Here is a 22,516-nt window from a genome sequence, read left to right as displayed (position 1 = left end):
CACCCACACTTGGTCTTCCTTCTTCATGAGCTTCATATGGTCTGTGAGTTGAATCTTGGGTATTGCAAGTTTCTGGGCTAATATACAATTATCAATGAGTGAATACTATGTGTGTTCTTTTGTGATTGGTTTACATCACTCAGGATGATATTTTCTAGTTCCATCCATTTACCTACTAATTTCTCGAATTCATTGTTTTTAATAGCTGAGTAATACTTCATTGTGTAAATGTATCACATTTTTTTGTATCTATTCCTCTGTTGAAGGACATCTAGGTTCTTTCCAGCTTCTGGCTAATATAAATAAGGCTGCTATGAACATAGTGGAGCATATATCCTTGTTATATGTTGGAGAATCTTCTGGGTATATGCCCAGGAGTGGTATAGCGGGATCCTCAGGTAATGCAATGTCCAATTTTCTGAGGAACCGCCACCGAACTTATTTCCAGAGTGGTTGCACCATCTTGCAGTCCCATCAACAATGGAGGAGTGTTCCTCTTTCTCCACATCCTCGCCAGCATCTACTATCACCTGAGTTTTTAATCTTAGCCATTCTGACTGGTGTGAGGTGGAATCTCAGGGTTGTTTTGATTTGCATTTCCCTGATGACTAAGGATGCTGAGGATTTCTTTAGGTGCTTCTTGGCCGTTCAAGTTTCCTCAGTTGAGAATTCTTTGTTTAGCTCTGTACCCCATGTTTAATATGGTTATTTGGTTGTCTGGAGTCTAATTTCTTGAGTTCTTTGTATATATTGAATATTAGCACTCTAATGGATGTGGTATTGGTAAAGAATTTTTCGCAATCTGTTGGGTGCCATATTGTCCTATTTATAGTGTCCTTTGCCTTACAGAAACTGCAATTTTATGAGGTCCCATTTGTCAATTCTTGATCTTAGAGCATAAGTCATTGGTGTTCAGTTCAGAAACTTTTCCCCTGTGCCCAAGTATTCAATGTTCTTCCCCACCTTCTCTTCTATTAGTTTCAGTGTATCTGGTTTTATGTGAAGGTCTTTTATCCACTTAGATTTGAGCTTTGTATAAAGAGATAAGAATGGATCGATTTGCATTCTTCTACATGCTGACCTACAGTTGAACCAGCACCATTTGTTGAAAATGCTGTCCTTTTTCCACTGGACAGTTTTAGCTCCTTTGTCAAAGATCAAGTGACCATAGGTGTGTGGGGGGTTCATTTCTGGGTCTTCAACTCTATTCCATTGATCTTCCTGCCTGTCTCCGTACCAATACCATGAAGGTTTTATCACTATTGCTCTGTAGATCATGGAAACAGAAACTAAACAGAGACACAGTGGAATTAATGGAAGTTACGAATTAAATGGATTTAATGGATATCTATAGAACATTTCATCAAATGACAAAAGAATATACCTTTTCCTCAGCACCTCATGGTACCTTCTCCAAAATAGACCATATAATTGGTCACAAAGCAGGCATCAACAGATACAAAATTATTAAAATAATCCCTTGCATCCTATCAGATCACCATGGACTAAGACTGGTCTTTAGTAATAACAAAAACAATGGAAAGCCCACATACACATGAAAACTGAAGAATGCTCTACTTAATGATGACCTGGTCATGGAAGAAATAAAGAAAGAAATTAAAGACTTTTTAGAATTTAATTAAGATAAAGTCTCGTCATACCAAAACTTATGGGACACAATGAAAGCAGTGCTAAGGGAAAAACCCATAGCTCTAAGTGTCTACAAAAAGAAACTGGAGAGAGTATACACTAGCAACTTGACAACACACCTGAAAGCTCCAGAACAAAAGGAAGAAAATATACACAAGAGGAGTAGATGGCAGGAAATAATCAAACTCAGGGCTGAAATCAACAAAGTAGAAAGAAAAAGAACTATACAAAGAATCAACAAAACCAGGAGCTTGTTCTTTGTGAAAATCAACAAGATAGATAAATCCTTAGCCAGAATAACCAGAGGGCACAGAGACAATATCCAAATTAGTAAAATTAGTACTGAAAATGGAGACATAAAAGCAGAAACTGGGAAAATTTTAAAACTCATCAGATCCTATTACAAAATTTTATACTCAACAAAACTGGAAAATTTGGATGAAATGGACAATTTTCTAGACAGATACCAGGAACCAAAGTTAAATCAGGAGCAGATAAACCATCTAAACAGTCCCATAATCCCTAAAGAAATAGCAGCAGTCAATGAAAGTCTTTGAACATCATCTAATAGCATATTCATGATTTATGTGGACTATGAAAATACTGGATGATACACATCATCAAATCCATTGAAAACCGTATATGCAAGTCAGTTACTGTTTACTTCTCTTACTGTTTACGTTTCTTAAATATTTTGGCAATTAGAATTTTACAAAATGTTTAGGATATCTAATGTTTTACATGGTATATTTCTAAATGATAAAATGATGTTAATCTTGATTTTAATCAAGTTAAAATGAAAATTTTATGTCCTCTCATTTGATTTTACCTTTTTGTTGTGACTGTTTGCTTACCTTTAACCCATAATTTGTTCAAAACTAAATTTGAAAAAAATTAAGTGTTTTCATTATCTTTATAAACAAAAACACATTTATTCTTATTGTTCAATATAATTTGAATAAAATAAAAATTTAGTATTCAAATTAAACTTTAATAGTATCTCCTCTAGCTAGAGATACATGACTTGAGTTAATTATTATCTAAATTATACAAAAGATATCTCTATTAAAATATCTATGATAATTTATACCATGAGTACTGATTTTTTTATTTAATTAGTGCCCTAAATATTCTATAATATAATTAGCCAGGATTTAAAAAAGTAAACAATTGAGAATGCTAGGTTGACTAGATGACAGGCTTCAAACTGGCAGTTCAGAAGACAAGGCCTAAATCTGTTTCCAAGAACTGGGCAAGCCCAGGCAAGTCAGTTACTAGAGAATAAAAACAGGTTTCAGATAGTGAGTCTGAAACTGCCAAGCCTTCAGAAGCTGCACCACCACCTGGCCTGAGGCAAGGACAATGGGACAGGAACACTTTCCTGGCTTCCTCAGCAACAGTTTCCACCACCACCACCATCCACATCGATGGTACTAGGTTAGAGATAGAGCCAAGATTAAGATAAAGGTCACCTAATCTTCCCTGAAATTCCCCTAGTGTGCTTTAAATCCAGCTTGAGAGTTCACTTTGGGGCCTCTCTATCTTGATAGTGGGAGACCCCGTTATGCTGGACTTCTGCAGAATAAAACACTCTTTCCGTTTACATACTATATGAGTCCACAGTACCATTCTTCAGTGAGTCATGGGTCTTTATACAATATGTGTATTTTACTAATAAAAAAGGAAGACAGTAATACAGTGACTCCTTCCAAATTCCTATTCGAAACCATTTAAATATATATAAGGTGATAATACATAGAGTACAAATAACTCTAAACATACAGGGAACAATATAGTCAAACTTGTTAAAAATAGGTAAATTTTGTTTATTTTAGAAATGCTTTCTTATTAGTTCCCTTCACTCTCTTGAGTCAAACTGTGCTTGTGATTACTTTGTTTCATGTATACTAATCTATGGCACATGTTAATGTTATTTCAGCTACAGAGGGTATATACAAAATGAAGCAATTCAGATATAGATCATGATGCTTTTAGTTTTGATATGATCCAGGAGATTTTACCTTAATGGCCTTTACCACCTGTTCTCTCTCTCTCTTGAGACCCTCTCCCATCTCATTTACATCAGATCCTAGGATAAGGCCTTCCTAGCTATGAGGGACCTTATAATATTTGATATATAGTATATATCCTTACAGTGCACAAGATACAATTGTTGGCCAACAGAGGGTACTGTGAATGAAAAGCTCTTGAAAGGAATTGTCTGCGGAGACTGATCCTCATTTCAGTGCTTGGAAAGATTGGAGTGTTAAAGGTCCAAAAGCTAGTGACCTTATCTTGAACTAATTCTAGTCCTCCATTAAAGCCATTCATTTCCCACCTCTGTGTTAGAACTAATACCCTGTGATTTATAACACAAACCTTTTGTATTGTCAATTTAGCAAACCACTGACTTCCACCAACCCAAAAGCTTAGATAGCATCTTGACCCTATAAAAAGTGTTCTCCATCTTGCTATAACCACCTTTCTGATGGACCCTCAAATGTACTTTAAACTTGCCTCAACTTATAACTTTCTTTGTGCTGTAAAATTATTTAAAAAAATAACCTTCATGAAACTTCCTCCAAATTGGAACATGGAATTTGGCTTAACCTAAAGATGTTTTCCCAGGCCACAGTCAATCAAAATAGCTCCAGAATAAACTATTTTTTATTTCCTTTAAGATAAGAGTTATAGTTTTTGTATTGAAAGTCTGAATAGAGAGTTCTCAAAAGAAGAAATTAAAAATGACTAAGCAGCACCTCGAAAGATGATTCACTGCTTAAAAGCATTGCCTGCTCCCACAGAGGACCTGGGCCCTCTTCCTAGTACCTACATGGAAGTTTACCACTATCTTTAAATACAGCTCCAAAGGTTCAATACCCTCTTCTGTTTTCTTTGGATACTGAACACAGACATAGTGCACACATACACACAGGCAAAACACTCATATGCATAAAAATACCCAAAATAGCTAAAAGATGAGCTCAACATCTTTATGAATTTTAGAACTAAAAGTTAAAACTGCTTTGAGATTTTGTCTTATTCCAAACAGAATGGCTAAGATCCAGAAAACAATAGACAACACATGCTGGTAAGGATCTGAGAAAAATTTCACCCATTCAACAGTATGGCTACCTAAATGAACAAATGCAACCATTACCATATTTTTAAAAATAAGTAGCTACATGATCTTCTGTACTACACACAAAAACTGAATATACCTCTCATTATTTGTCTGTATACTTAGACTTAGGCTAGTAATTGCTCTTTCATTCAGTTCTTTGTTAGATCGAGAAAATATTTTGTTCAGAATGTGAGTTGTGGCTATCAATTTTTCATTGTTGACAAACATACAAGAGAAACCATTTAAAAGGAGGGAAGCTTTTTGACACTCAATTGCAAAAGTCTCAATCTAAGGGAAGCTAGAATGATTTCTTGGGGCCTAAGGCAAAATATCATGGTGGTAAGCCCATATGGCAGATGCTTCTCATTTTATAGCCGTGAGTAAGGGTATAAAGAAACATAGGAAGAACTCAGGGACAAGATAAAGCTCTCTAGGTATACTTCCTCCTTCAACTAGGCATAACTTCCACTTAAAGTCATCATATGATGAATCTATCAAGAGATTAATCTATTAATTATATCAGAGAACTCAGGATCCAGACACTTCCCCCAAACCTAACAGCTATCAACTAATCTCTCCAACACATGAGCCTTTCTGTGCAGGAGGGGACACCTTGTATCCAAACCATAACAAAAGATAATCTCCAAAATCTCTGTATTTTGAAGTTAAAACTAAAATTCTTCACCATTTTTTCTCTTAAAGGCCATTCAGTGTTATATTTTCAGATTTGCCAGCTGTACAATATCTATTTCCACTGCTCAATTCTATTGTCATGCTAAAGCAACCAGAGACATTATATAAATGAATTAATGTGGTGATTTTCAATAAAATAAAACATTTAGAAAGACAAAAATTGGATATGGACTGCAGGCCATGTTTTGCTGGCATTTGTTATGAGGGACTGATAGAAAGTCTTAAAAGCCAGAAATCAGTTCACAATCTAATTTATGAAATGGAAAAATAACCAGATGAACCAGTCTACAGTCAAAATGTTTGCAAGACACTTGATGATCCCACCAATAAGCTTCTCGGTTAAAACTATCAAGTAGTTTTATATTTGCCTATGGTTTTAATAACTTTATACACTTCTGCTGCTGCAACCTTAATCACATTAGTTATATATGCACTCACATTTGAAAAAATTGGGTAAAAAGTCAGTCATTTAGTTTCTTGGAGTGACTTTGATTTTCTGTTTTGCCAAAGGATACTAATAATTGGTTCTAAAAAAACAAAAGCAAAGCAACCAATAAGCTGTTTTTCTTAATTACAACTCAAAAATGATCATTTTTAATGCCTTCCATAGGAAGTATAACAACACCAGAAGTACTTGTTATCCAAGAATTGTACCCTAAAAGAAATTAGAAGGCCTGCCATTAACTTCAAGCGGCATCAATTCTCTCCACCAGGCCAATTTCCCATATCTTTTCCCAGGCTCTAAGCTGGTAAGTGTACCTCAACTGCCCCATCTATGCCTTCTCCCCAAACCACATGGCTAGACCAGTAGCAAATGAGGAGGTTGAGATAGTAATAAAAAGTATTCCAGCTAATAAAATGTCTAGGGCCAGACATTCACACTAGAATTATACCAGACTTTCAAAGAAGATATACAGCAAATCCATCTTAAAATACCAAAAAAATAGAAACAGAAGGAACACTCCCAAACTACTTCTATGAAGCCATCATCACACTAATACCAAAATCAGGTAAAGGTTAAAACAAAACAAAACTGCAGGTGAGTATTCCTGGTGAATAGACTAGAAAATGCTCAGTAAAATACTTGCAAGCAAGATATTGACATACATATAAAAAGAAAAGCCAGGGGTGGTGGCACATGCCTTTAATCCCAGCATTCTGGAGGCAGAGACAGGGGATCTCAGAGTTTAAACTCAGCCTGGTCTACAAACCAAGTTCTAGAACAGTCAAGGTTGTTAGGCTTCAGCGCGCAGCTTAGAACAGACAACAGACCAAACGGTTCCAAAGGTGGGTGGGTGGGGTATTCAGGGCAAAGGCGGGGGAAGAGAGATAGAGGAAGATGGTGGAGAAAGAGGACAAGATCAGCGACTTCTGCCTATTTTATATGGGCGGTGACATAGCCTCTCCCAGGTGAAGGTGAGGTAGCCAGGTGGATTCTGAGAGTGTATGGCAGTTGCCTTGGCAACGATGTAGGGGTCGCCTAGATGTGATGTCACTGGGTTCTGGCCTGATACCAACAAAGGCTACACAGAAAAACTTTATCTCAAAAAAACAGAATATAACAACACATAGAATCAACTGACCAAGAATTATGGGGGCTAACAGAGATCAGAGAGCCTGTAGAAGTCTTACCTTCATATTTGTTATGGCTGAGTAGTTCGTTCTAGTGTGATTCCTAACAGAGGGACCTGGGGCTTTCCCTGACTCTTTTGCCTATTTGCAGGGCCCTTTCCTCCTACCAGGCTGCCTCATCCAGCCTTGATATGACGGTAAGTGCCTTGTAGCTTGTAATGTTGTGTTTGGTTGATGTTCCTGGGAGGCCTGTTATTTTCTGAGGGCAGGCAGAAGGAGAGGTAGATCAAGGGGAGGAAGGAGATGGTGGGGAGAGACATGGGGGAGAGGAAACTGCATTGACTTTAACCCTGAAATACAGGGAATATTTTATATATACAAATCAATAAATGTAATAAACCATATAAATAAGCTCAAAATCTCATGGTCATCTCAATAAATGCAGGAAAAGCCTTTGACAAAATTCCAACATGTCTTCATATTGAAAGTCCTAGAGAATGTAGAACTAGAGGGAACATACCTCAGGTAATAAAAATTATATATGAGAAATATACTACCAACTTCATCCTAAATGTAGAAAAGCTAGAAGCAGTCACACTGAATGCAGGAAGTAGGCAGGGATGTTCACTATCCCTACTCCATTTCAATATGCTGTTCCAAGTACCAGCTGAAGCAATAAAGCAAGAAAGAATTTGAAGGGGTAAAAATAGGGAAAGAAGTCAAACTATGTCTGTTTGTAAATTACATGATACTATACAATAGAGATCAAAGGATTCTACCAAAAAACTTTAAGAATGTATAAACAAATTTTGTAGTGTATCACAATATAGAACTAACTTGAACAAATAAATAGATTCTCTATCCACAAAAGATAATTATACAGTAAAGGAGAACATGGACACATTCCCATTTACAATATCCTAAAATAAAATAAAATATCTAGAAATAAAACTAACTGAGAAAATGAAGTATTCTACATACTTAAAGTACTACTTTATATACTTTAAATGTCTAAAGAAAAATATAAAGAATAAAACTAGAAAATGCAAGGACATCCTGTGCTCATGGATTTATGCAAATAATATTGTGGAAATTACCATTTTACCACAAGGTACTTACATGTTCAATGTAATATTAATCAAAATTCCCATATAATTCACAAAAAATAGAAATTTTCTAAATGTTCTAAAAACTCTAAATTTGCAGAATAGGAAATATCATAAAATTCATATTTTCATAAAGTAATTTCTGAAAAAAAAACAGGAATAGTCAAAACAATCCTGAACAAAAAGACAGTATAGGAGGGATTACTATTACAGATCTTAAGATATATTACACAGCCAAAGTAATAAAAAAAAAACCAATGTGGTAATTGACAAAATACAAATTGACCAGTGGAACAGAGTTGAAGACCCAAATGTGAGTACACATAATTTCAGCGATTTAATATTTGACAAAGATGCCAAAAATTATTCTAGTGAAAAGAAGGCATCCTTAAGAAAACGTGCTCTGAAAACTGAAAGTTCACAGAGGGAACTAAATTAAACCTTTATCTAGTACCTTCAACAAAAAAGCAAACTCCAAGAGAATCAGAGAGCTAAATGTGACACCAGAAATATTAAAACTGCTAGAAGAAAACATAGAGGGATAGGAAAGGACTTCTTGAACAGGACTCAATTTGCTTAAGAATTAAGGTCAACAATCCCCAAATGGGACTTTATAATACTGAAATGTTTCTGCGAACCTAAATAAACAAGTGAGGAGGAAGCCCACAGAATGCAACAGACTCTTTGCCAGCTGTATATCTAACAGGCGGTTAACATCCACGTCACATAAAGAATTGAAAAAGCAATTTTAAAAAAATCAAATGATCAATTCAAAAAATAATGAACAGTGAGGTTTCAAAAGAAAAAAGGGGATCTGAGAAATATCTAAAAAAATCTTATCATCCCTGGCAATCAGGGAAACGTAAATCAAAGCAAGTTTGAGATTTCACCTTACCTTACTTTGAATGGCAAAGATCAGCAAAACAACTGACAATAGCAAATGCTGGAGGGAGTTGGTGTAAAGGGAACCTTGGTACTGAAAACTGATCCAGCCATTATGGAAATCAGTTTAGAGAATTCCAAGAAGGCTAAAAATAAATCTACCATATGACCTATTTAAAGCATAATTTGTCATATGCTCAAAGGACCCAACACTCTGCTTCATAGACATTTGCTCAGCCATCTTTGTTGCTCATTATTACTCTAGTCACAATACCTAAGAAATGGAAACAACATAAATGTCCTATAAATGACAAATGGATAATGAAAATATGGTACATATTCCCTATGAAATGCTATTCAGCAGTAAATAAAAATGAAATTATTAACTATCCATATAATGGGTGGAACTAGAAAATATCATATTGAGTGAGGTAGCCCAGATCCAGAACAACAAACTTAAGAGCTTCTCTCTCATTGGAGGCTTCTAACTCCAAACCCTTAGATGTCAGTACATTGCCTGTAGTTAAGTGCAGTAACAGGGAAAGTTAAAAGGGACCATCACCAGGGTAGGGGCATCAAGGAGCATTAGAGAGGGGAGTAACAGGAATTAGAAAGGGGAATAAAGAGATCTGATCACAGAAATAACAAAAGGGAGAGGGGTTCTAATTAGCAAAAGAGAGGGAGATAAATACCTAAGAAGGAGAGAAGAGGGTAAAATCACAGTAAGAATTCTGAAAATTTCATTAAGGAATCACATATTAACTATCTACCTTTAAAACCTACAATACATATAATTCTGTATATGAATATATGTATATACTTTAAATAAAATTATAGTTTAAAATTTATCACCTGGGCTGAAAATGCTCCCTCAAAGAGTCAATGACACTGTGACAAACACCAGCACCATATTTAAAAAACTCTCTTGAGTTGCTGGTCACCACTGTTCAAGAGAATCCCAAAACATACACCCTATTGCTATTGTTTTAGTTCCCTCCGAGAGATTTAAAGCAAATCCCTATTGCTAAACCCACTATTCATTTGAGACACAGGGCTCTCTTGGCCCTGAGCTGAAACTGACCTGAAAGCCTTCTCCCTGAAGACTTGCTTGTATGGTTTTAGAAATCACCATAAAAGCATACAAAGGAGGGAGGCAACTGAGATTCCTACTCATTTGTGATGCCTATGAACCTCAGCAACAACTAGGGTGGCATGGTAACCATGACAGTGTAGTAGTGACAGGCATATCTCAGTAGTAATCAAAAATTCTCTCTAATTGGGCTCAAGACCTACTCAAGCAGAAAAAAAATCATGCATGGTACTGGAAATCTAGCACACTGCTCACTAGTAAAATTGTGGATTTAAAAAAAAACACCCTACAATCACCTTTTTGTTAAACCAGCATATTTCTTAACTCTAAATATCCTTATACTCAGATAGGTATAGTCTCCACCCTTCATCAAGACAAATTCTCTTTGCAAAAGAAGGTGAGTATGACAGAAACCATGCCCAATTAAAATGAAAAGTTGTGGGGCCAATTCCAAAGGATACATCTACAACATATTCCCACACTTAAGGAACATCATGGAAGAGTAAGTGGAGAAATTATAAGAGCCAGGGAACCAGGGAGTTTGCTATGCAATTGTGTCACCTTGTGATGCCAGAAGCCATTCTGAAACAACATGACTTCCTAAATAAACATGAGCTGAACAACAATAAGAGACATGCAAACACAGACAGGGGTGGGGGAAAGCCCATGAGGCCTCAATCCTATGCAATGCACTGCAAACAACTAAGGAATGCTGAGAATGAGAAAATAGTCTTCTGCAAAGAGCATATTGATTGATTATTCAATACCAAGTGGTTTGCCTTGAAAATATACATACGATTAACCTTATTTAGACTCAGCAGGTTATATTTAGTAATGTATATATGCATGTGACATCAATTAATAATACAAATGCCATAAATTTGAAAGAGAGCAAGGAGGGTATATGCAAGAGTTTGAAGGGAGGGGGAAATGATGTAATTATACTATAATCCTAAAAATAAAAGAAATAATAATCATAATAAATCAGCATCTTTACAAAATAAAAGATCTTAACTGATTTGAAGAGTTATAGCTTCATTCTGCAAGAAGATAAACCCATCAGTACCTATTATTTGAGAAAATGTTACACAAGTAAAATGAATACATTTTAGCAGACTACAATAGTGTATGATTTAAGCATAAGATAATCAATTTATAATTTTTACTACATGGATTACAATTATCTAATGCCTATGGTAAAAATATAAAATTTTCAGAAGTCATCCACAGAATAACTTTTGTTAAATACTCATAAGGTGAGAATATTTCACTGTGAAATACATGAAACACTAAGAGTTTGCTTTCTGTATCTAAAATCCTAACTTCCCCTAAAATTGCAAATTACAAACACATAAAACTGAGCTCCTCTGCTAAATAGCATTTAATGAAAATATCTATGTATGCAATGAATTCGCTCTTTTCCCACTCAGAAGTTTATTCTACTTTGATTTATTGTTCTCTAAGTTCTGGAAAATAATCTATCTTTCCTGACATTACCTCCATCCTGTATTACTTATTCATGACCTCAACAATTAGTTTTAATTGTTAAAATATATAAAGGCAAATTACAAGGGCTATATTGGCAAATCTGTTTAGTTGAGGCAGAGTAATTTACTTCAATGACTACTGTCACTTTTTATCTTTGGTTAAGTAAAGAAGTGAGATGTGCATACAACAACAATAGTTTTATAATTCAATGTCTAGAAGATCTAGATTACTGGTAGGAAAATGACATTTATTAAAATGTCAACTGAATGATCATAAACACCTTTCTTCGTATGCATAGCACTCAAATAAGAAAGAAACAGCTATGCACATTATTTCACCTACTGAATCTCACTCAGTGCTGGTGAGTATGTTGAGAGTGTAGAAGGTACAGACATGAGCAGATTCTTGAAGTTCATTGGCCAGTCAGCCTAGCCATATCAATAAATTCCAGGTTTAATAGGAGACTCTATCATAAAGAAAAATGTGGACCTGTGTCTTTCACATGCACACATGTGCATATTCACCCATATGAACATGTCCACCTAGCAAACACATAAATAAATTAAATACATTTCCTTTTCATTTTGACGTCATTAAAATTTTGATGTTTTAGTATTGAACATTATTGTTCAGCACAATGTTGGTATAAATTAATCACCTTATTATTTGCATGTTGTACTTTTCTTCTATTCACTGTATTTATGTATGTAGTTATGGTTTCAAATGTTTATCCAGAAGTCTCTTATCAATAATAACAGCTTCTATTACTTTTTCTTTATATACTCAGTAGACAATCATAAGTTACTATCAAAAGGATAAGCAAAGTATGCAGGAAATGAAAGGAATAAGATTGGAGAGCGTGTTGCTTCCATAACATACACACTTGAATATGTGAATTTATCTCCCTGGACATGGTTGATTCTACAGATACTAGACACATAGTGAGTCAGCCACTCTGTTTTCTGGGAATTTATATTCAGAACTGGCAAAAAGTAAAATATCATTTGCAAGTGGATAAAACTGTGATATGTAAACCAAAGAGCATTGTTGTAGTTCTTTCAAAGTAATATTGTGGATGGTAAATTTAGGTTGACTCTTATAGTGATAAGGAAGACAAATAGCTCTGACTGTTTACTACAGTTTAGATGAGATAACATCCAAACACAACAACAGAGAACACAATAACACAAGGCAAAAAACATATCAAGTTGAATAAGGCAATCCAATAGGAGAAAATGAGTTCCAAGAGCAGACAAAAGAGTTAGAGACACATCTCCACAAAAACATCAAGCCACACAGCCTGAAACTTATATGCAGAGGACCTGGTGGAGACCTAATGCAGGCAGGCCCCATGACTGTTACTTCATTCTCTGTGAACACATAGAATTCCTCAGTTGATTAAGTGGGCCACATTCACCTGGTTTGCTCCATTCCCTGACTCATATAACTTTTCCTCTCCCCCTTCCAGGTGATTCCTTGATCTCCTATGGTTGGGACCCACTGGAGACCTTCTATTTAGACTTTCCCTTTGCACAATGTCTAGCTGTTGGCCTTTGCATCTGCTCCTATCTACAGTCTGGGGAAGCCTCTCCGGTGATGACTCAACAAGGCTCCCATCTATTAGTGTAACAGAATAGCATTAGAAATCATTTCCTTGATTTTTTGACCAGTTCTGTTGGGTTCTACCATTCACTATAATGTTAACTATTTCATAAGTAATCAACGTTGATAAAATATGGAGAAATTAGAATTTTTAGGTATTTATCTGATAGAAAATAGCACAGTACAACAGAAATATGGACTCGCCCATAAAAAGCTGAGAATTTTCAACTGAGAAATTCCATTTGGGGAGATATATCCCAAATCATGTAAAGCAAATTCTTGAAGAAATTTACACTCTCATGTTCATAGTAGCATTGTTCACAGGGAGAAAAGCAACTCAACCATTTATCTAAGGGAAAAAATACAGTATATACATATAATGGGAAATTTATTCTATCTTAAGCAAGGAGAAAATTCTGACACAGTTTATAAGACGAATGAGCCTTGAGGACATTATACTAAGTGGAAAGAGCCAGACACAGAAGGAGTAGTATTGTTATGTTCCAATTCATATGAGGAATCTAGAGTAGTCACATTTATAGACAGAATACAGAATAGAGGTGGTAAACAACTGAGGGAAAAGGGACTCAGGGAATTGTTGAATAGATACAGAAATTTCAGTTTTTCTTTGTTTTTATCGATTACTTCATTTATAAACATTTCAAATGTTATCCCCCTTTCTGGTTTCCTCTCTGCAAACCCCCTTTCCCACCCACCATCCCCCACCCCCAACTCTCCTGCTTCTATAAGGGTGCTCACCCACCCACTCACCCACTCCCACCTCACCACCCTAGCATTACTCTACACTAGGGCATCGAGCCTTCACAGGACCAAGGGTCTCCCCTTCTATTGATGCCCAACAAGGCCATCCTCTGCTACATATGCAGCTGGACCCATGGGTCCCTCCATGTATAGTCTTTGATTCGTGATTTAGTCTCTGGGAGTTCTGGGTAGTCTGCTTGGTTGATAATGTTGTTCTTCCTACGGGGTTGCAAATCTCTTCAGTCCTTCCCCTAACTCCTCCAATGGGGTTTCTGTGCTCAGTTTGATGGTTGGCTGCAAGCATCAGCATCTGTATTGGTCAGGCTCTCACAGAGCCTCTCAGGAGACAGCTATATCAGGCTCCTGTCGGCAAGCACTCTTGGCATCAGCAACAGTGGAGATGACAATAACATAAATACACTTTTGGGGGGGGGTTATAACAGTTTTATTGAAGCATAGTTGGTATATAAAGAACACACATATTTAATATGCACAATTTCATACAAACATTCTTGCTAGCATCACCACAATAACCATAGTAGGTACATCTATCTAATACCTCCCAACGCCTCTTTCTCTTCTTTTCAGCCAACCACAGCATTGTAGGATTAAAGATCTCCCTTGTATGTTTCTACCACAAAACAAATAGAAGCCATAAAACAATGAATACACTTAATACTGAACTGGACACTTAAAATCAGCATGAGAGATAAAAGAGAAACTGGAAATTCATCTTTTTCCTTTACATTACATAATGCTCACAAACTTTATGTTAGCTGTTCATTTACATAACTTTAGTTAGTAATTTAAACACGTTAAGTGGGAGCAATTCCTTATTATTTTTTCTATAAATTCCACACATAAAGTATTCATCTGAGGAGTATGAAATTTCCCATATGCTCATGGGTAATTCATTTTAAAAATTAAATTACAGTTTGGCATATAAGAAAGTAGGTTCCATTATGACATTTTCATAAATATATTTTAATTTTTATATTTTTTTGAGAATATAATTAAAACATTTTCTTTCTCCGTTCCTCCCTCCAAACCTTCTCATATATCCCTCCACTTGCTCCTTCAAATTCATGACCTGTTTTTTTCTCTAATTGTTATTGAAAGGCTACATACACATACACACATACACATATACACATAGTCGTATATGTTTGTGTGTGCATATGTGTGTGTGTGTGTAAGTTCTTACATATAACCTACTCAGTCCATATTTTGTCACTTGTATGTGTGATTTCATGGCTATTTGGTTACCCTTCCTCACTCTCCTACCCCAAATCCTTGTAGTCTCTTTCCAGTTCCATCTTCCCCCAAATAAAAACATTCTGTTTTCACTGCATTCCATCACCTTCTCTTTTCATTCTTCCCATTTCCTGAACATATATATCTTTTTCCCACTTTGCAGTCACCATTCTTGTTTCATTACTAGACTACCAACCTACATACATACAGGGTGGGGGTGGGGTGACCAGACTGACTTGTACTTCAAAGAAATTAGAGATTCACTGAGAAAAGCCTTCAGAAAAAAGTACTTATAAAAACGGTATTATGGTACTTATGTAATGCCATGCTTAGTAGAAACACACTTCTAGGAGAAGAGCCACATTTATTAAATGAAGAATAGTAGTTAGGTTTCCTTTTCTGTATAGCTTCTAGCATTTTAAGTTGTAATATAAACATTATAATATAATCTGTACTTGTTATATCTTAAGAGATGGTGACATCATACATTTAAGTTTCGTTCTCTGGATGCCATTTAGCAGAGCATTAGTCTATTCTCCTCGGCTTTCTAAATAAATGGGTCTAGGGAATGATGGCACAGAAAGAAGTCTCAAGAATGCTAGAGAATGGTCTTGCTCCACTACTACTCCAATTAATTTACCTCAATACAAAAGAGATGGTCCAAGGAGAAGAATATGTACAAGTATATACATCTAAGTATCAAGAGATATAAGTAAAGTGCTGGTTTGTAAAGTTTAGAGAAGTTTATCTACTCTGAAAAAAAAATACGTCTGAATTTCCAAACCTTCACTTTGATCACATAGTCAAAATGAAAACAAAAATTCACTTATAACTCTACTGTTTGACTCACCTGCTTCTGCTCTTCACATCATTCCTCAGTGCCTTTGCCCTCTCTCTGTATCCGGGGTCACTCTCATAACAACCTCCTTGTAGCCACTCTGAAGAGTAATGAATAGAAATGAGTTATAAATATAAAATGGTGTATAAATCTTTTAGCACCAGAGACTTGGGATGTTTTAAATACACAAAGGACAGGTTAATAAGACTATCAATCCTGTCTCCAATGTATAGACATTTACAGAGTATGATCCCATCTATCTCTGACTCTTAAAGCTTCAGTTTAAAAAACAAAATCTCTGTGGTTTCCATCAACGTAGAGAAGTGTGATACTTTGCCTTTCTTTGTAAGGATAATTAACAATTTTTCCTGTATGTGCCAAGATCATGTCAGATAGGTTTATATTTTATCTCCAATGAAGTTGTGAACTCATTAACACTTTCTTTTTTTTTTTCTTTTTTTTTATTGGATGATTTATTTACATTTCCTATGTTGTCCCCTTACCCCATCCCTCACCACCCCCTCGGAACCCCCAATCCCCTCGCCCCTCCTCCTTCTTCTCTGTGGATGTAACCTCTATCTACACCCCCCCACTCCCACCTCCCCACCCTCAAAATTCCCACCCCCTGGGGCATCCAGCCTTCATGAGGTCAAGGTTCTCTTCTTCCACCTATGCCCAGCAGGCCCTCCACTTTTACATATTCAGCTGAAGCCCTGGATCCCCCCCTAAGTGCTCCCAGGCTGGTGGTTTAGACCCTGGGAGCTGTGGTTGGTTGGTATTGTTGCTCTCCTCATGGTGCCACAAACCCTTTCAGCTCCTTCAGTCTTCACTCTAACTCCTCTATTGAGAACCCCATGATCAGTTCAATGGCTAGTTGTGAGCATCTGCCTCTGAATATGTCTGACTCTTGAAGGTCTCTGAGGAGATATCCATATCAGGCTCTTATCAGCATGCACTTCCTGACTTCCATATCAGCATCTACCTTTGGTGACTGCACATGGGATGGATACTCAGGTGGAAAGGTCTTCAAATGGCCCCTCCTTCAGTTTTTGTCCCTCGCTTTGTCTCCATATTTGCTCCCTTGAGTATTTTGTTGCTCCTTCTAAGAAGGACCGAATCACCCTCACTTGGTCTTCCTTCTTTATGGGCTTCATGTGGCCTGTGAGTTGCATCTTGGGCATTTCAAGGTTCTAGGCTAATATCCAATAATCAGTGAGTGAATACCATGTGTGTTCTTTTGTGATTGGCTTACCTCACTCAGGATGATAATTTCTAGTTCCATCCATTTACCTAGGAACCTCTCGAATTCATTGTTTTTAATAGCTGAGTAATACTCCATTGTGTAAATATACCACATTTTTTTAATCCATTCCTCAGTTGAAGGACATCTGGGTTCTTTCCAGCTCCTGGCTATTATAAATAAGGCTGCTATGAACATAGTTGAGTATATGTCCTTGTTATATGTTCGAGCATCTTCTGGGTATATGCCTAGGAGTGGTATAGCTGGATCCTCGGGTAATGCTATGTCCAATTTTCTGAGGAACCGCCAGACTGATTTCCAAAGTGGTTGCACCATCTTGCAGTCCCACCAACAATGGAGGAGTGTTCCTCTTTCTCCACACCCTCGCCAGCATCTACTATCACCTGAGTTCTTAATCTTAGCCATTCTGACTGGTGTGAGATGGAATCTCAGGGTTGTTTTGATTTGCATTTCCCTGACGACTGAGGATGCCGAGCATTTCTTTAGGTGCTTCTTGGCCATTCGAGTTTCTTCCCTTGAAAATTCTTTGTTAAGCTCTATACCCCATTTTTTAATAGGGTAATTTGGTTGTCTGGAGTCTACTTTCTTGAGTTCTTTGTATATATTGGATATTAGCCCTCTATCAGATGAAGGATTGGTAAAGATCTTTTCCCAATTTGTTGGTTGTCGTTTTGTCCTATTGACAGTGTCCTTTGCCTTACAGAAACTTTGCAATTTTATGAAGTCCCATTTGTCAATTCTCGATCTTAGAGCATATGCCATTGGAGTTCTGTTCAGGAACTTTTCCCCTGTGCCCAAGTATTCGAGGCTTTTCCCCACCTTCTCTTCTATTAGTTTCAGTGTATCTGGTTTTATGTGGAGGTCCTTTATCCACATAGACTTGAGCTTTGTACACGGGGATAAGAATGGATCAATTTTCATTCTTCTACATGTTGTCTTCCAGTTGAACCAGCACCATTTGTTGAAAATGCTGTCCTTTTTCCACTGGACAGTTTTAGCTCCTTTGTCAAAGATCAAGTGACCATAGGAGTGTGGGTTCATTTCTGGGTCTTCAATTCTATTCCATTGATCTTCCTGCCTGTCTCTGTACCAATACCAGGTAGTTTTTATCACTATTGCTCTGTAGTACAGCTTGAGGTCAGGGATGGTAATTCCTCCAGAAGTTCTTTTATTGTTGAGAATAGTTTTCGCTATCCTGGGTTTTTTGTTATTCCATATGAATTTGAGAATTTCCTTTTCTAACTCTGTGAAGAATTGAGTTGGGATTTTAATGGGGATTGCATTGAATCTGTAGATTGCTTTTGGCAAGATGGCCATTTTTATTATATTAATCCTGCCAATCCATGAGCATGGGAGATCTTTCCATCTTCTGAGATCTTCTTCAATTTCTTTCTTCAGAGACTTGAAGTTCTTGTCATACAGGTCTTTCACTTGCTTGGTTAGATTCACACCAAGGTATTTTATATTATTTGCAACTATTGTGAAGGGTGTCATTTCCCTAATTTCTTTTTCAGTCTGTTTATCTTTCATGTAGAGGAAGGCTACTGATTTGTTTGAGTTGATTTTATAACCAGCCACTTTGCTGAAGTTGTTTATCAGGTTTAGGAGTTCTCTGGTGGAAGTTTGGGGGTCACTTAAGTATACTATCATATCATCTGCAAATAGCGATATTTTGACTTCTTCCTTTCCTATTTGTATCCCTTTGACTTCTTTTTGTTGTCTAATTGCTCTGGCTAGGACTTCCAGTACTATATTGAATAGGTAGGGGGAGAGTGGGCAGCCTTGTCTAGTCCCTGATCTTAGTGGGATTGCTTCAAGTTTCTCTCCATTTAGCTTGATGTTGGCTACTGGTTTGCTGTAAATTGCTTTTACTATGTTTAGGTAGGGGCCTTGAATTCCTGATCTTTCCAAGACTTTTATCATGAAGGGATGTTGAATTTTGTCAAATGCTTTCTCAGCATCTAGTGAGATGATCATGTGGTTTTTTTCTTTAAGTTTGTTTATATAGTGGATTACATTGATGGATTTCCGAATATTGAACCATCCCTGCATTCCTGGGATAAAACCTACTTGATCATGATGGATGATTGTTTTGATGTGGTCTTGGATTCGGTTTGCTAGAATTTTATTGAGTATTTTTGCATCGATGTTCATAAGGGAGATTGGTCTGAAGTTCTCTTTCTTTGTCGGGTCCTTGTGGGGTTTGGGTATGAGTGTAATTGTAGCTTCATAGAACGAATTGGGTAGTGTTCCTTCTGTCTCTATTTTGTGGAATAGTTTGAAGAGAATTGGTATTAGGTCTTCCTTGAAGGTCTGATAGAATTCAGCACTAAAACCATCTGGTCCTGGGCTTTTTTTAGTGGGGAGGCTTTTGATGACTGCTGCTATTTCCTGAGGGGTTATGGGACTATTTAGATGGTTTATCTGCTCCTGGTTTAACTTCGGTACCTGGTATCTGTCTAGGAAATTGTCCATTTCATCCAGGTTTTCCAGTTTTGTTGAGTATAGGCCTTTGTAGTAGGATCTGATGATTTTTTGAATTTCTTCAGTTTCTGTTGTTATGTCTCCCTTTTCAGTTCTGATTTTATTAATTTGGATACTGTCTCTGTGCCCTCTGGTTAATCTGGCTAAGGGTTTATCTATCTTGTTGATTTTCTCAAAGAACCAACTCCTGGTTTTATTGATATTTTGTATTGTTCTTTCTGTTTCTATTTGGTTGATTTCAGCCCTGAGTTTGATTATTTCCTGCCTTCTACTCCTCCTGGGTGTATTTGCTTCTTTTTGTTCTAGAGCTTTTAGTTGTGCAGTCAACTTGTTAGTGTGTGCTCTTTCCAGTTTCTTTTTGTAGGCACTTAGAGCTATGAGCTTTCCTCTTAGCACTGCCTTCATGGAGTCCCACAAGTTTTGGTATGATGTGTCCTCATTTTCATTGAATTCTAAAAAGTCTTTTATTTCTTTCTTTATTTCTTCCTTGACCAAGTCATCATTGAGTAGAGAGTTGTTCAGTTTCCATGTGTACGTGGGTTTTCCATTGTTTTTGTCATTATTAAAGACCAGTCTTAGTCCGTGGTGATCTGATAAGATGCAAGGGATTATTTCAATCTTTTTGTATCTGTAGAGGCTTGTTTTGTGACCAATTATATGGTCTATTTTGGAGAAGGTACCATGAGGTGCTGAGAAAAAGGTATATTCTTTTGTTTTAGGATGAAATGTTCTATAGATGTCTGTTAAGTCCATTTGGTTCATAACTTCTGTTAATTTCAAAGTGTCTCTGTTTAGTTTCTGTTTCCATGATCTGTCCATTGCTGACAGTGGGGTGTTGAAATCCCCCACTATTATTGTGTGAGGTGTAATGTGTGTTTTGAGCTTTAGTAAAGTTTCTTTTATGTATGTAGGTGCCCTTGCATTTGGAGCATAGATGTTCAGAATTGAGAGTTCACCTTGGTAGATTTTTCCTTTGATGAGTATGAAGTGTCCTTCCTTATCTTTTTTGATTAATTTTGGATGAAAGTCGATTTTATTTGATATTAGAATGGCTACTCCAGCTTGTTTCTTGGGACCATTGGCTTGAAAAATTGTTTTCCACCCTTTTATTCTGAGGTAGTGTCTGTCTTTGTCACTGAGGTGCGTTTCTTGTATGCAGCAAAATTCTGGGTCTTGTTTGTGTATCCAGTCTGATAGTCTGCGTCTTTTTATTGGGGAATTGAGACCATTGATGTTAAGAGATATTAAGGAAAAATGATTGTTGCTTCCTGTTATTTTTTTTTATTAGAGGTAAAGTTATGTTTGTATCTTTTTTGGGGGTTGTTGGAAGATTACTTACTTGCTTTTCCTAGGTTGTAGTTTCCCTCCTTGTGTTGGCATTTTCCATCAATTATCCTTTGAAGTGCTGGGTTTGTGGGAAGATATTGTGCAAATTTGGTTTTGTCATGGAATATCTTGGTTTCACCATCTATAGTGATTGAGAGTTTTGCTGGGTATAGTAATCTGGGCTGGCAATTGTGTTCTCTTAGTGTCTGTATGATGTCAGTCCAGGCTCTTCTGGCTTTTATAGTCTCTGGTGAGAAGTCTGGTGTAATTCTTATAGGTCTGCCTTTATATGTTACTTGACCTTTTTCCCTTACTGCTTTTAGTATTTTTTCTTTGTTTTGTGCATCTGATGTTTTGATTATTATGTGACGGGAGGTATTTCTTTTCTGGTCTAGTCTATTTGGTGTTCTGTAGCTTTCTTGTATGTTTATGGGCATCTTGTTCTTTAGGTTAGGGAAGTTTTCCTCAATAATTTTGTTGAAGATATTTACTGGCCCTTTAAGTTGGGAATCTTCATTCTCATCTATACCTATTATCCTTAGGTTTGGTCTTCTCATTGTGTCCTGGATTTCCTGGATGTTTTGAGTTAGGAGTTTTTTGCATTTTGCATTTTCTTTGACAACTGTGTCAATATTTTCCACCGTATCTTCTGCATTTGAGATTCTCTCTTCTATCTCTTGTATTCGGTTGGTGATGCTTGCGTCTGTGACTCCTGATCTCTTTCTTTGGTTTTCTATCTCCATGGTTGTCTCCCTTTGAACTTTCTTTATTGTTTCTATTTCTAGTTTCAGATCCTGAATGTTTTTGTTTAATTCCTTCTTTGTGTTTTCTTCCATTTCTTTAAGGGATTTCTGTGATTCCTCTTTAAGGGCTTCTATCTGTTTACTTGTACTCTCCTGTATTTCTTTAAGGGAGTTACTTAATTCCTTCTTATAATCCTCTATCATCATCATGAGAAGTGATTTTAATTCTGAATCCTGCTTTTCAGGTGTGATGGGGTGTTCAGGGCTTGCTATATTGGGAGAATTGGGCACTGATGATGCCAAGAAACTTTGGTTTCCGTTGCTTATGTTCTTGCGCTTGCCTTTCGCCATCTGGTTAACTTTGGTGGTACCTGCCCTCACTGTGTAAAACTGGAGTCTGTATTTCCAGTTATCTTGCTTATTGCAGAGCTCCTCAGAGTCCAGAGGTCTCTGTGGTCTTATGCTCCTAATCTCCTGGGTGGAATAACTCCTGGGACTCAGGCCACCTCTTGGATCTGGAAATCCTTCTGCTCTGAGTGCAGTAGGTCCTCGATGACTCAGGATTCAGTTTCAGCTGCTCTGAGTGCAGTGGCTCCAGCTGCTCTGAGTGCAGTGGCTCCTGGATGACTCAGGATTCAGTT

The sequence above is a fragment of the Grammomys surdaster genome, unplaced genomic scaffold (assembly GCF_004785775.1).
Source record: "Grammomys surdaster isolate TR1022 unplaced genomic scaffold, NIH_TR_1.0 217, whole genome shotgun sequence".
Classification (NCBI taxonomy): domain Eukaryota; kingdom Metazoa; phylum Chordata; class Mammalia; order Rodentia; family Muridae; genus Grammomys; species Grammomys surdaster.
This window is presented reverse-complemented; position numbering follows the sequence as displayed.